At 39.4% G+C, this 16,988-nt stretch overlaps 2 pseudogenes; one reads left to right on the top strand and one right to left on the bottom strand.

Moving 5' to 3' along the window:
- Window positions 1-5,839: 5,839 nt before the first annotated feature.
- LOC121530484 lies at window positions 5,840-8,157 on the top strand (annotated as a pseudogene).
- A 2,855-nt stretch (window positions 8,158-11,012) lies between these two features.
- LOC121530480 lies at window positions 11,013-15,840 on the bottom strand (annotated as a pseudogene).
- Window positions 15,841-16,988: the final 1,148 nt, after the last annotated feature.

Raw genomic sequence — 16,988 nt, 5'->3', positions numbered from 1 at the left:
AGCTTTCTGCTATTCGATGAATCGTGTGTGTGTTATTATTGGTGTAGCACCACTCTGTTCATTCAACGTTTCAATACCGTCGCATTGACAATGATATAAAAGAAAATTCAGCTAATTATTCTACATATATGAATCCTATATTTCTTTTTCATCCTATCCAATATGTTTTTAAGATTTTTTGTTTTGATTGTTTTCTTATTTTCAAATGTCATTATTTTTTAATAATTTTAACATTTATTTTTGCATTACTCTAAATGCGATAATTGACTTTGGGTGAACTCTGCACACTCAATAATTTAATAATCTTGTAACTTATTTATTTAATTAATTTAGAAAATATTGTTTGCAATCTAAGGAATTTCCATTTTCCTTACCAGTCTCTTTTTCAGCTTATTGTTTATGTTTGTGGTTTGGCTTCAGCGCATTATTAAATTTAGTTTCTGATAGTTGAAGAGCTTCATTTCCAACTATTCCAGATAAATAAACAAAAAGAGATCCCTTTAATTAATAATAATAGTTGAAATATAGATACCTTAACTATTCATTTTTTAAGTATAGAAACATTAACAAACTTTGGGCTTCTTTACTATTCTGGTAAAAGATAAAATTCTACTCAAAATGGTTAAGGTAAAGGTCCCTTATTTAAAGCATATACATCAAAGAGTGAGGATTTCCACTGCCCACGTGCAAGCTAATCTTTAGAGAAATCCAAAACACAAATTTTCAAAGTACCTATGAAAATGTATATGAGATGGTCAAAGCTTCCCCGTCATATACTATTATCAGACGGGATTTGAAGGGGCAGTTCTGGGTAATTACTATCTTTCCTATTTATAGGGGCAAAAAGCATTCTGCTGGAATCAATGTTTGACTATTGCTTTCCATTCAGTGATCTGTTTACAAATTTCCCCATCAGTCTGAGTTGACTCCCTAATAACTCAAAATAAAAATCAATTGTTTTAAATGTTCTGCAGAAAACTGTTGTTTACTATATGTGAATTAGTTGAAATTCACAGCAAAACAAGCTTGCACATCATTTAACTTGAACTTGACTTTGAATAACGGACTAGGTTTGATGAACCACGAAGAAAATGCAGCACTACAACTCACGTGAAATACTGTGGTTTTTTTTGTGGTTTCATGCCAATCAGTCTTTTGGTGATCTCGGTCAACTTTTACTTTGCTTTTACCACAACCTCGTTAACTTGTGAATTAGATATGCAGCTTTTATTTTTCGTTTGTCCAGTGATTTTATAGCCCAAACTCATTTGATTTTTCTCTTCAGCTGCTTTGATGTTCTGCCAAGGACAAGACGAAAATTGGCTGGAATATACCCAAAAAGACGTCAGTTCAACCTGGACAACCGACTTAATTACTTTAAGTACTTTTGCCAATCAAACCAGACAAAATAATGCTATTAAATACACGTTCTCTGGCCTCTTGAGGAATGAATTCAGCATTTAATCTCATTATTTAGTTGTTCAATCTAGCATTGTCGACAATTTGCTCTTCACCAATTCCCCATATTTATTTAGCTGGTTATATACCAGATATTCTAAACTGTTCGACTCAGGATAGATAACGAAGGCTAGGAAGAGTCATTTGAGTGTGAATGCAATTCATTAACGATAATTTATGCTCATTTATTACTGTGATGATGCAGCAATTGCTTTTCCAATGTGAGATGATTATAGAGTATAGTTTTCCTCAAATGAAATGAAACATTATCTAAACAAAAACAAATTATTTTGGATCTAATGTCAACCTTACTGTATAAACAATTTGTTTTAGCTCTATAGCTTACAGCAAAAACTACCACCAAAAATTAAGTAATATAAATATAATTTTGGGTCTTTTATATTTCAAGTCATGAAAATATTATTTAATCCTTTTGTTTTATTTCGGTAGCTGCATATTTTGTGATTGTTTGAATATACTAAATTGTTTAGCTGATAAATAAAAGATTTTAAGTAAGAAATTATATGGTATTAGTTTTCTTTTCTTAAAATTCAAAACCAAGTTTAGACGAAAGATTAGTTAAATATATAAATAATATTAAAAGTATGTTGTGACTTATTCCTGTTTCCATTTCCTATTCCACCGTCAAAACAAACTCAAACTTTTTCATTATCAAGCACTCAATTACTTTCAACTTGTATCACCTGGGGACTCTACCAATGGAAGCTTAATGGTTTTTAATGCCGCAGCTGAAAAACTTTCCCACTCCTTTCTTTGTCTAACATACAATATGAATAGAAATACACATAATGTACCCACTAATACATAGTTTTGCCGTGTCTATATATAAACGATGTTAACCTTAACATAACTTGGACACCTTCAAATGAATTTTTCTTAGAAATATAAAAATAAATATATTGTTACTCGATATATTCATTGGATACTATGCTCTCTGTGATTTCTGATTTTGCCCTAAACCATTATCTCCTTCATGACCCAGCTTCTACAACGTGGGATTAGGATCTAACGTGCCTTCTCAAAAAAAATCAAACCAAAAAAGAAAAGTAACATCGACCCATATAGTGAACTTGAAAGTGTGTTTCTGCACAGGCCAACAATGCAGATAATGAAGGTGCTAAAAATTGCTATATATACTATATATATATATAGAGACAATATTATTTTGCATTTGCTCAGAAAACCTGCCAGTCCATTTGCCTTCCATAATTATTTTGGCTTTAGATTATGTGCCTGAAAAATAGTTTTGTTTATAATTTCATTAAATTGAATGAATAAATTTTTCTCTTTTGGAGGACTGGAAAGAGTAGAGATTTTTCATAGAAATCTACAATAATTTCTCTATTTTGCTTCCTTATATTTTTAAATAATTCTACATGTCATTTTCCTTTCATCTTGTTTAATCTCCAAGGACACAAGTTCAATGCCGGTTAATTCCCCTATTTTATGGAAATTGCACAAACTAACCTTGAATACTGTCACGGGAATTCTGTCTACTGATAGTTGATGATATGTAAGATAAGCCTTGGCAAAAATCAAGAAAAAAAAAATGAACTTTTTGTCCACTTATTGGTTGTGAGACTTTAAGAGGTACATTCTACTGACACTGGTTTAAAGAATAATTTAATGTACCAGTTCATGTCTTGACTGACCACTTCCTTCCCCTTTTTTCGAGGGGCAAAGTCCACTCGTTTATCAAATAACCTGCCAACGTCCTAGGCTAACTACATCCTGTTTATTATTTTTAAACTTAAGTGTATAAGGAAAAATGTATATATTTATCCACATAGAACAAGAAGCCATATATTCTGGCTTTACGTTCATTCAGAAACGCAGGAAACGATTTTGATCATTTTGGTCAAAACAAAATATAATAAAAGAAAAGTATATATATATATATATATACAAATTATCTAGAAGTATATATGAATGAATTACTCAAGTCTATTTGGCCCCACAAAGATAAACCTTCAATGTGGACAATGTTTTGATATGTTTAGCTGGTGTTTCTCTATATTATTATTATTTTTTTTATGAGTTATCACTTACCTCACTTAGCCACCCAAATGTTGAAAGGTCATTCAAAAGTTTCATCTATTTTTAGACTATTTCTTTCTCTGACAGTTGGTTTTCTGTTTTTTATAATCTGTTCTATTAACATTCTGTCTTGTAGTTGGTTGTTTTAAGATCTCTTTCTTGTATTTTTTTCGGTTTCTTTTGGTTCACACATCATTGAGATGTTACTAAAATGCCAGAATATATATATCATACAAGATTATCAAACAGTGTTTATCATACATACAAAAGAAAAGACAGAAAAATGACAAAATACAGAAAAAACAAAACCTGTAAATCGATGGAGAGAGTTGACGTCAGGAGTTACAGTGTTTCCCCAGCTTTGTTTATCGAAGATATATTTGATTCTAAATGAGTTAAGAAAAATGGAAATTGTGGCTCAATTTTAGTGTAGTTACATTAATTTTTTTAAGTAAATAAATATAAATAAACTAAAATATTGCTGCAGCTGCACACTATGTCCCTAATCTTTTATTATGAAATCCTCTCTACAAGCATACATAGATCCCTGCTTTTCTGTAATCAAACCCAATATTTCAAACAACAAAGTAGCTTGGAAATTCAAAATAAATTACTTTGATATTATATTACGCTGATTTCTGTACCGATTTGCCATCTTTGGGAATTATAGATGAAAGGATAATGGACTATGTTCAGCACACATGTTTCATGACACGTAAATGGCAAATAAACCTCCAATAAAATACACTGTCTTGTAGTGCTCTCAGGAACAGGTACAAATGAAGACTCTGTGCAAATTGCCACCTGGGCACATGACTTTTTGAGCTTTGGGTGTCCTTGGTCTGGATCTAGCAGATTCACTGCCAATTTGGCCACACAATTATTAGTTGGTTAGCTGGCTCAAGAATTTCCCAAAACCAGCTAATTAAGTTCACGCGACTGTTCAAAGTTAAACAGTGAAGCTAGTTGCCAATCAGTTCAGACTATATGCGGATTGCATTCAAGAAACATAGCCCTCCCCCATTCATTTGCACGCCGTGCTGATATGTTTTACGCCATTCAGCGAATGCAGTAAGGTACCTCCTCAAGGTGTCAGGTGCAATTTATTCTTCCAGAAGCCATGTGAGCCAGGGTGCATTTCTTTGAATGTGGTAGTTCAATTAGCCCAGATAAAGGGCAGGCAAAATAGCAATTGTCACTTTCTCAAATTGTGAGCACAAGCTCAATTGGATATATTTCTCAGTGCAGATTAGCCCAGACCACATGATTAATACGTCCATGCCCAAGGGATAATGGTGACAATAGGAAAAAGTCAGGTTCCACCACTCAATGTCATCTATATACTCTCATATAAATGAATGATTTATATAGTTTTTATATATATACTGAACTATTTGGATATTCCATACAGTGAGACTGTAATATAATACACAACCTAATTGAAAGTACTATAGCTTATTTCTTTGGCACTGGGTCAATTTATCATTATTTATGAGTTGAATCCTTCATTCTGAAATATCAACCAAGATTCTTTACTTTGGAGTTGTTGAAGAAAAGTAGTTAAATCAAATGTCTATGACTACCACTTTTCTATTGATCTGAAATAAGCTTTAATAGAAGAAATCTCTGTTCTTTTAATTATTTTAAATAACATTTCTGATATTCGGTTGCAATAATTCTATTAATTAATACCACAAAACATTTTCGCCATTCTGCGGAAACTGCAGACCTTGTATTAACGGTTAGACTGATGAAGTGGCGTTTGAAAGCTATGGCGAGACGGTTGCCACCGCGAGATGAATAGACTCGATGGATTCCGGTGACACGCTGAATCAACGATGATGAGAAAATAATATGATTCTTATGCACAGGTGGAGGCGCCGACGGTCTGGTCCGCAAACCAGGCATTAAATTTTGAATCATTTTTTGGGGTTCAAGTGGATTCACGAAAATACACAGTTTTTCAGATGGAAATAAACCAATGGAGCGTATGTGTAATGAAAAGTCACACAGGGGAAAATCCATAAATTAGTATATTAAAAGTGTATATACATACAAAAGAAAAGCTAGTAAAAATGCGGAAAGAGCCAAAGAATTTATATCAAATATATATGTCAAGGATCTGGACATTTATTTCTCTATATTTTTGCAATTAACTTCTCTGCCTTTGGGTCATCTAAAATGTCTTATTTGTGACCATACATTTTAATTAAGTCAGTTAGCCAGTTAGAGTGTCAGTCAATTGACTCCATTTTTTTTTGGTTATGGTTCAGCCTTCAATGTCAGCCAAATAAAGCCAGAGTTACTCCTTCAGCAGCCTCAGATGTACGGACTGCTCTTGGAGAACCTCTCAGTACATAAAATCTGTTATGGCGAGGAAGAAGCTGGAGCTATCAGGCGAAAGCTGAACGGCATCGATTCGCCTCTTCTGGCGCTCCGCGTCAGTTCACTCCAGAATCACAGGACCGAAACGAGAGCAACAGTGAGTTTACACTAGCTGTGTTCGTTTTAATTCCATCCTTATCCTCCATAGGTACTGGGTGACACTCGGGCAAGGGGAGTTCATGGACCAGGATGGGCGGTGTCCTGCACTTCGTGGGCTTCGTGGGTCAATATGGCTACGATCGCGTCCTCTCTGTGCTGGGTCGCCATATGCGCGACTTCGTTAATGGACTGGACAGCCTACACATGTCCTGAAGCTCGTATCCACGGATGAGCACCCAGCTTTTATCTGAGAGCGGGACCAAGCAGGGTCTGACTCACTACCGATCAAGCGTCGAGGGTTTCGTCTACTATACGATGGGACAAAGTCAGGGAGGTGGCTCAGGTATTTCTACCACAAGGAGATGCATCGGTGGTGGGAGGAGAGATCCTCTTCGACGGTCCATGTCACCTTTTCAACTGACCACTTCTGAGTAATCGGGCGTTTTACCCTGGCATCCTCGGCGATGACGCGGGAGGGGAAAACACCTGCCCATCAGCCCATGTGCTGTTTGAGATATTTCCTTTCTGCATGGTATTTGGGTGGGTTCTAAACTATTTCATTACTTAATAATATTTTATTTAATTTTAATAAATCTATTTAATTTAGAGCTGACATGGTAGTGCACAGTGGAAACTCTTTGATGGTCATGGAACCAGAACTTTTGGGCAAAAAAATAACTGCCTGGTTTGATTTGGTTCGGCCATTGATTTGCTTTTAAATTCCAAACTGTAAGTTTGTATATTTTAACGTCTTGATATCCATAACCTTTATATATATATTTATCAGATACTCAATCGTACCAATAACATATTCGAGCTGGTCACTGTGGACCCAGTTACGGAGAGATTTGACACGCGTCCAAAATGAGGATTTACTTCAGCATGAAGATGGCAGTGAACCGGAAAAGTCATTAAGATTAAAGGTAAAAGGAAAAAATCACATTTAAAAATCTTAAGATCTACACTTTAGTTTAATAAAAATATATTTTGATTTGATTTTGGGCTCTCATTCAAGAGATACCCCATTTGATGAGTAATTTTGTTTCCTAAAGACAAGGTCTTCTTTACAATTTCAATTTAATTCGATTTTGATCTTAATTTTCCCACAGGTCAAATGGTTTTTATATGGAAAACTGGCGCATGATCATATTTTGGGTACTCGGTTATGCCAGAATCTCACCTCATTGATAACTACTGGCCTATATATCAACGATCTTTCCATGCATGACTTCAGCAGGGGATCTTATGCTGGCTGGTACTCAGCAATCAGTGGAACTTAAGTTGGCCCTGGATCAGGAACAGCAGAAGTCCAAGAAGCTTGAGGAGTCCATGAGATTGGTAAGTCTCATAGGGAAAGTTAGTTAAGAAATTTCTGATAAATATTTTCTTATAACCCTTAGCTGGATGAAGAGATGAGAAGAACGGATGAACTTCTCTATCCAGATATACCCAAACAGGTGGCTGATAGGCTAAGACGCGGCGAGAATCCCATTGATACTTGTGAGGTGAGTTTGGATTAATGGATGAATTAAAATATGAAGTTAACTTAATTGTATCCCCCTACAGATGTTTGATAGTGTCTCCATTCTGTTTTCGGACATTGTAACCTTCACAGAGATTTGCAGCCGCATTACACCAATGGAAGTGGTACCACCTACTAAATGCCCATGTACTCGATCTGTGATAAGTTAACCGAGCGGAACTCGGTACATGCAAGGTAAAGATTTGATTACTTATTTATGTAATATTTATAAATATTTTTATAATTATACTCAAAGGTGGAGACAGTTGGAGATGCATACATGGTAGTGGCGGGGGCCCCCGAATAAGGATACCCAATCACGCCGAGGAGTCTGTGATATGGCCTTGGATATGGTGGAGCAACCAACCGATCTCAAGGATCCCTCAACAGGTCAAGCCCTGAGGGACACGTATGGTCGATGTATGTAATAACAACAACCACTGATAACTCCTATGACTCCATCCGGTGTGGGTGTGCACTCTGGTGCCGTGGTAGCTGGCATTGCAGGGTCTCAAAGATGCCCCGCTATTTCCTCTTTGGGGGATCCGGTGAATACCACCTCACGAATGGAGTCCAACAGCTCCATGAAGGTACACATTTCAAGTCAACAAAAGGTTCTTATCGGACCTTATTAAAATCCTCGAGAGAGGAGATGATGTAAAGGCAAGACTATGGACACATATTGGCTAGAGGGCACGAGAACAGATTACCACTCCAATTGTGGCTGTTTTCAGGTTCTGTCCCTATTTCTCTCTCTCTACCCGTCGGCGCCACCCAAAGGCTAAGGAAGCTATAATACCCCAATATCAAGCCATTGACTCCATTGGCTCCACGTTTCTGTTACGGTGGTTCTGCACCAGCCGCTCCCAGTTCCCTTCAGTGGATGGTGGGCCTTCGTCTAGCATGTCTGGTATGGTGATTACAGCCGCTCACAGCTACTCACACTTGTCTTTTCTCTATCAAGCGGTGGTGGCAGAAGGATTAACTGAGAAAAGTACTGGAGTTGCTGGTTCTACAGCAGAATAGGAGATATTGGAACTTCCTTATCGGAGGAAAGTTTAGGAGCAACAGGAGCAAAAGTGTGATTTTAACACCAGATGAAATCCTGTAGTCGTATCTACTCTACCCGTAACCTTTAAGGACGACATAGACTGCAGTTGCAGCTAGTTCCCAGTGAGGAGACAGGTGGAGGTGCTCTCAGTTAGGAAAAACATAGGGAGTCATTCCAATTCCACTGGCCATGTATTAAGCAAACACTCCATCGGATATATTTGGATCTTCTTCCTTCTGGACACTGAGGAGTTTCTCGAGGATCCCCTGAGAAATCTCTCTCACCTCCTGGCTAGCTGTAACAACAATAATGCGCCGAGATTGTGGCTTTGGTCCAACACCTCCCATTCCGGATCGGCGGTGCTGCAAAAGCCAGAATCCAGTAGCCGGATAAGTTTACGTGAGGAGCATCTATACCAGTCTGGATCAAAGCTAACGCCTCCGTCAGCTGACTCCGGCCAGACAGCATCTTGCAACAGTGCATCATGGATCACTGGCTCTCACGAGGCCATAAACTCAAGTAAATTATTTAGTGTGAAAGGGGTTTAAAGAACTGTCAGACAACTCTAAGTTTATTGAAATTACCTTTTCCAACAGCAGCCTTGATGGCTTCACCATTCCCTATTTGGCTACCATGGTCTGTGGCCGGTCAGAATCATACAATGCCACAAGCCGTTGTTCAAGGTCAATTACAAGCTATGACACCAACAAACAGACACCAGCAAACCAGGATCAAAGTTCGAAGTCTGTCATTCCCTGCACTCACCGCCTCATCAGATGAACCATTTGTGAACCGATCTCCGCTAAGTTTAGCTTTGTTTAGAAAATAACGATCACTCCAGTGCAGACCCCATTCAATGTCAAGGCGGCACGAAAGGCCTTCCACAGCACAGATAGGCCATGTGCGACTGGGCAAGATGATCTGAAGAAATTTTGAAAGTGAATTGGCTCGGCCATAAGGCATCCAAGCACCATGCGGCTGGCTCTGCTGACGCAAAGGTGGTGGGGCAGATTTAGCCGCCGGTGGTTGTCCACTCTGCCACCACCATACAGCAGCTGTAACAACAGCGCGATGCTGGCTCCATCTCAGATTCCGGTCTGTGTAGTCATGGGTAAATGTACTAACTGATTCGACTTTGCCATTAATTAAATAATTAAATTATCAAACATAGTCACAGCCATGCTCCGAGCTGCCATCACCTAGAGCCGAAGATGAGCAACAGCCAGAGTTTCCAGCATTCCCACGTGGCGGGAATATCACATCAGTGCTGCAGTGGCTTTGGACACGGAAATGGACGTCACTCGCACCGAATGCACTCCAAACGCCTGTCAGACATGTAAAGAACTAAGAAGCAGCACCAGCACCTTTTACCCAAAATCCAAGTCCATATGATGCTATCTCTTACTACTCTGATTCTGCTCAATGTTCCCGAACCGGTGTAGCTGATAAATAGTCAGAGTATTGGGGCTTAGTTAGATGTTGAATCATAGTGTATAGAAGGAATAGGTAGATAAAGAATGTACTACACGTGTTATGTATAACCAGACTATATAGTTGGTCAAGCAGGGCTTCAAATTTGGCAAGTCAGTGTCTAAATATGTTAAGAATCTGTAAAAACTGTTAACACTCTATATAATCGGAAAGATTTCATTTTCTTGACCTCTAAATATGACAATACCAACTAGGAAATCAAACTATAAAAGGGGAAGACATTTTCCACATTTTCATGAAACCACCTGAGGCAGAGTTTACTCACAAAATAAACTAATCTAATTAAACATAAATGTATCATAAAAATCTCTATATATTTGTAGTAGCTAAATGGTTAAGTAGATTATATGTCAACACGAATACCAAATAAATGTTTCCAAAAGGAATTCTGAGTTACGAATTTTCTAAATGTTTTAAATCAAATAACCACTCACAGGAAAAAGCCCCCCAATATAGCAAAAGATTTAAAAGAGATTTTTTTAGACATAAATTTCTGCTTTAGACTTTCACTTATTACATCCTTTATTAAGAGATCTTAGGTTGATTGAAGTTTAAAAACTATAAATCATCAAGATTTATACATGTTTTGTATTGTTTTCAAAATAAATTTTATTTTTGTTTTCTCTTTTAACTAAATGCAGATACGACTGTGAGAATGAGAGACATAGGCTAGATATACAAATTATGGCAAATTAAACTAGCAAAATAGTGTGAACACAATGAACTTAAATGCAAAATATTGTGCTACTTAAAATATCTTTAAGTTGTAACCTTTCTAATATTTCATCTTTGATTATATTTAACTTTCTTTACATTACTATTAGCCATATCACATCAGAACTTATAATGTATGACTTATACAACTCAAACAAAAATTTTACAGATGATACACAAGTTCATCTTATAATAAATGTATATATACATACACTTAAAGCGTCCGAGTTGTCTTTAAGATTGACTAGACTTTGTTTGGGCATTCAAGGAATATTCCTTGATTGCTTTCGGTGGGGTTTCCTTTTTAGGCCCACTCGATATTGGTGTCTGGACGACATCTTCATTGGAATAAATGACCGAACCACATCTAGCGTCTCAATGGTTTGTATTGTGGTCTTACGGTAAGCACTGCCCAGTGAGTTTAAATATTATTCTTCCCATGATGCAGTCGCTGCAGGACTGGTGCTTGCAGGGCGAAGCAGCAGTAGATGGGTTTAGCGCATATAGGACACAGTGGGTCTTGATGGCGGTGTTATGTCAGAGGCAATGTCCTTTCACGCACCAAACTCTTTCGTCAGGCTGCCTGACTCTCGGTTTTCCCTCAGAGGACACATGTGCTGAGGGAACAGGAAAATATTCAATTCATATTTTCATATTATTTTGATACTCACAATCATTTAGGGCAAATTTAAGTTGTTGATCCTTTGAAATACGTTGAGTTGTTGGAGTACGGGCACATTACATGATTAGTCAACGGATCAATGTGGGGCCTAGAAGAGGGATCAAAAATTACCCCAGGGTGCTATTCTTTTCTCTCCCAACGGTGTTCGTGTATTCTCCCAAAGCAAACTCTACAGTGGCAAACTGGAAGCTCGGATCCGGAGATGAGAGAAAGCTCTGGGACACTCGCGTCACAATCATGGCCTCATGTCAGTCTCCATCTCTTCCATCAGGGCTAAGCAGAATACCCAAAACCCTGGTCACAATGGGATAATGAGTAACTGCATTAAGATCAGCCGAGCACATGTCCACCACGAACTGAAAGCATCCGGTGGTACTGTCACACCCGGAAAACATGACTGATAAGCTGGCAGATACGATTTAATAGAAGATCGCTATTCGGTCCAGTTTGTCAAACTCAACTTTCTCAGGAGCTGCTGAGATAACCATTTCCAGGGAAATCGCATCAACATGAGACTGTCAGCTCAAAACACATTGAGCAAATCTTAAGCTGTTTTAACCGACAAGGTGTTTTTCCTGCCTTTGAGCTGTGTTTTGGATTGAACAAGAAATAATATGGTTTATGACACGCCCGTCATATCCACAAACTTACCTCCTGTAGCAGTAAAATAAATTCAGAAAAAGCCCAGTTTGGTTGGCTTAAGACCAGGTTTAGGAAGACGGTGCGAAAGGAATCTCGTCCTCTCAATTTGCCCCGATCAGACGCTGAAAATGCTTTGAGAGGGATTAGCCAGGCAGCAGTACCCCGCAGCATTCCGTGTGCATCTCGTTTCTAGAGCGACTGACCACCAGTCCCTGGTGGAGGGCAGCGACCCTCCCTGCCACACAGATGGCTGGCAGGGCATCCCTTGTAAAGCATAGCCCTCCCATCCAAAAGCCTGTGGGAGCCAATTATACAGACCCCAAGCTCGATTCTCATAGGGACGCAGTAGTGCTCGAACTAGACTTGCCTCGCTCTCTTCGAAGTTCGTTCCAAAGGCTCGCCGGACTTAGGCAGGTGAGTGTGCCCAAAGCTGGCAGCAGCGAATCTTAGAGGAGCCCAAGAACAATACGATGCGATCGGCTGAGTGAATGCCCACAGAAAACTCTATCTTGCTGCAGAGTTTACGGCGCACTCCGCATCTGAGCCTCAAAATTGAGCTCTCAAATCATGATTAAAGGGTCCATGACGGCATCTAACAAAATGGGCGTGTATTTAAGCCGCCACTTCCGGTACGTAAAGGAGGAACAAGGGCCCGTGTTTGAAGCAGTCTAAAATTAGATGTTTAATAAGATTAAAATTGGTAATTAATATCGATTTTCTTACCGTCAGAGTTCGCAACATTCGTTCTAAGTAACCAAAGCAAAGAACAGGGATCACCGTGACCATTTGACCACCTCTCTCTAGCCAGATCTTATTTCTGGACAGTGCTAACAAAACTGAAACAAAGAAGTGTTATTTTTAATTTTTTAAGTCTTTAATGTTCTTTAACTCACTGCAAAACATTCTGGCGCTGAATTGAACTTTGGTCCGTAAACGCTCCATAACGTGCCGATGATTCTCGTTCATGCAAGACATTAAAAGCCTGCCCTGGGCGCTACGCCGCCACCCACAGCTTACGTGTTCTCCCCATATCTCCTCGATAAAAATTTCTCTCGTCTCCTTTGAGCACTTCATTCAGAGCCGCGGATCTCTTCATCTCTCACCGTGGCTACGCCTTGGCATGATTATATTTGTGACCCGCTGAGTAGTAAAAGATTATGCAGTAGGTCAAGAAGCTCGCAGAGACTGGGCCTCATACTCATTAGATTGCCGGGTGAAGTATTTGGTGTGCTGCCATGAGGTCTTTGCATTTAAGAAATACCAATACGTGGAATTGTTGGCGCCCTGAGTGTGTCCAACCGCCATATTGCGATGTTCTCCTCAATAGATAAAGCGGTATCTGTATCACTCCGAATTAAGATAGTTCATAAATATTCAGGTTTCATAAGCCTTCACAAGCTTATAAGCAGCTACCCACTTCATTAACCTCAAGTTTTGGCGTATCATCATCATAAATCTCCTGTTGAGCACTGTGAGCCAGCTCCTAATCTAGCATCGAGGCCGCTCCGATGGACCTTTCTTAAATGGGAGAGGTATACCCAACGCGATCAAAGCGTATGTAGTCAAACGAACCATCTATGAAATCGCTGTTCACCTACATTTTTGGTAGGCAGTTCATCTTTAAACATCGCGCGCGTCTGATCAATAAGTATGCTGACAAAGACCTGAGGCCACAGGCGCATCAGCGGATGCTGGATGCTCGATTGTATGAAGAGCGTGGAAGGGCTAGAAAAGGAAAGCATATATCAATATCCAACCATCGGTAACAACATATACCCTTTGCTCCATGCTGAGATCTATTGGATAGCGACGGGCATTTGGACCCAAGAGATATTGTGCGACTTGACGATCTTTCCCGTGTCCCATCCGAGTTGATTAAAAGAGTGGTAAGAAGTCGCTTTGCGCCGCATAAGGGGTTCCGTGACCTTACGAACCTTCTCGACAACATTCCAGATATTTTCATGGGTCCATCGATTCCCTCCGTCCAGGCCATACTGTCAGGCAGCAGCTCTTCCACTGATGTGGGGGGGCTCCAGCGGGTGGATGTAATAGGAGGGAAAGGCAAAGACTCAGAAGTGAAATTATTTAGAATATTAAATTCATAAATTAAATCTAAAAACAGAGCGTACCAGTGCTTTTTGAACAGCTCCCTTCCAGCAAATATTTTCTGGTCTGCTCACGTAGCAAGACAAAAGGCAACTGCAACATACTTATCGTCTCACAGCGATGCTTCTCATAATCAAGGCCCTGGATTGTATGCGTAAACGTACCCGGGAAAGCGTTGACCCCAACTTCCGTAACACAAACTTAATCTCGTCGCTCCATGTAGTTCCAGAAAAGGGAAAGCAAACCCTGAGCACGCTGTATCGATTCTCCTTCTCTGCCCCGCCAGAGTTGTTAGGGAGGAGATCCTGTTCAGCAATACGTCTTCGATGATGTGTATGGATCAAATATCTCGTTTGTGAACTTTTCAATCAGTAAGGTAACAAAATATACAGTAAACCAATCTTCTTGGTGGAAAACGCGGGCATCGGTACCGTTGTCTATTGACATTCCAGATTGGGCATTGTACTTGGAGAAGATGCCGGCCAGATTGATCAAGTCAATTCCATCAGCAGGTTCGCCCTACGCAATTTAAGGATGGGTCGAGCCATGAGCGGTTGGAAGCCTGGGGTACCGGATACATAAACGGACGATTACCGAAGTTCGCCTCGATGCCTTGCGTATGGCCCAGGATATAGCTGCAGAAGAAGGTGATACCCGGTCCCTTCTCCAACTTGTTGAATGCCACTCCCATCGAGAGCGTCCATTTCTGGTAATATTCGATTTGTTCCTTGTCGACGTCGATGGTCACGCCGATAATGTCGCCGATCTGCCATTTGTCGCTGTACCTGAAAACACAACAAAAAATATTAATTTTTGTATGTATGAATATAAAAAGTTTTGAGACAATCTAATCGTTAGCTTACTTCTTGGTGGATATATGCCAGATCTGCTGCTTAGCTACCCATCATATCCATAGCTAGACTTGGTATCTCCAACGCCGCTGTTTTCGTTGAATTGGCAGCAGTTTGAGGCCCAATCTAATCTGGTATGACGCCTTTGTATGTAGGTGGATCTGAATAAGGAAGAAGGAGTTCTTCAGTGCGCACGGCAACCCACACTCCTCAACCCGAGTCATTGACCGCTGGTCAACCCACCGCCAAAATCGACAACTCACTCCCAATCTATACAAACTCCCACTCCCCATAATAGCGGATTACCTCCATATCCAGCGGCCCTCCGTACACGCAAACAATTTGCCCGAACCGTATTGAAGCTTCCTTGAGAACGCAAGGCCAGGCGGTCCGAGGACACGCGTACTGTGGTTGTATAGTCTTACATCAAAAATGGTCAGATCCGGTCCAATTCCCGGCTCTCCGTCTCCATAGAGGCGTCGAATTTCACTCATTGCTGTCAGGTCTGGATTTGTTGGAACTTGTCATCCAGCCATGTTCGCACAATGATCATCTGCCTAAGGATAAAGGACTTGTTTTGTAAAGTTAAGTCCTAAAGGTTAAGGACACTCCTACTTGGTCACGGACAAATCGGCGAGCTTCGGGCCTCAGGATCCGGAGCCGAGCAATTAGCGCCCTCCCAAATCATCGTTCAGGTCTGAGTACAGACTGTCGTGGTCGACCTGCTCCGAATATATATCCCTCGTTGAACACTTTCACGGAATAATTTTGATATCGACATTTTGGCTCTGTCATTTTCAATGATAGCTTTTAGACAATACAAATTCGGTCTGGATATGACTGAGTTCGACCCCCACAAAAAAAGGGAATTCTTTTGCTTTGTGATGACCAACTCTGCTGCATTCCTTGTTAACGGTGGCAAGTATCGAGACGTGAAAATCCGATTATTGTTTAATAATTTCAAATATGAAGAAATTAATAAAGTATGATTAAAAAAAATGGAATGAGTTTCAAACATAATTAGTTTAAATTATTTAATAGTTGGCCCATTAAGATAAGGCTGCGATTTCATTTAGAATTTTAAAATTTTTATCAGTGTATGCTTTGACTTTTGAAAAAGTCTCTAAACATAGTTTTTTAAAACATATCTTTTCTTTTAATTAACTTCATATATTCATAATAACTTAAATGAAAACTTGTGAATCACCCTCTCTAAATGTCTTATAAATTCTCACCTCTCTAGCCCTTTCATACTGCTCTTTCACTTACATAGTATGGAAATCCATTTCACTCTTATGGCGCCAACAGCTGTTTAAATGAAACCCATCCTACACGTTGTACAACACTACACTATTCGTATCAAGCGTTGCAACACAAACCGAATCAAAAAGTAATTCTCGCAATGTAGACGTGTTTTTGGTGCTCTATTAATTATGCTAATTAAATTATAAGTTGGTGTTGATTCACAACAAATGAATCCTTTGAGGACAACTCCGCTATTGAAAATTGAGTATTATTCGTGGAACAGTTGTACGCTTTCAATTGATTGACAATTTGCTGTCCGTCAGCGGCTAAGTGTTTCTGATAGTGATGCCCATCTGTGGGAACTGAAACTAGCTAGATCCGGCGGAAAAACGCTTGAGCAATTAAAGCGCCAAGTGAAGAGCACGGGTGGAAACAATGCTCATAATGGCAGCTGATAAACAAATGAATTAACTTAATCACACGAAGTTAACCTTGTGCCAATAATAATAATTTACAGTATAGGTATGATAAATTAAATAAGCCGAACGAAAAACCTAGCTAAAGTGGTCAGCTATTCGGTGCAACCGTTGAACTTTGTTGTTCCGTGTGCCACTAAATAGAAATTCATAAGAAAAAAATGAAAGGGAAACGAAATCAATGCCAACCGTTCAGAAAAGAAACAAG

Source organism: Drosophila eugracilis, unplaced genomic scaffold (assembly GCF_018153835.1).
Source record: "Drosophila eugracilis isolate 14026-0451.02 unplaced genomic scaffold, ASM1815383v1 contig_1647, whole genome shotgun sequence".
Lineage (NCBI taxonomy): Eukaryota > Metazoa > Arthropoda > Insecta > Diptera > Drosophilidae > Drosophila > Drosophila eugracilis.
The sequence above is the reverse complement of the archived record's forward strand: the minus strand, read 5'-3'. Positions and strand labels throughout refer to the sequence as shown.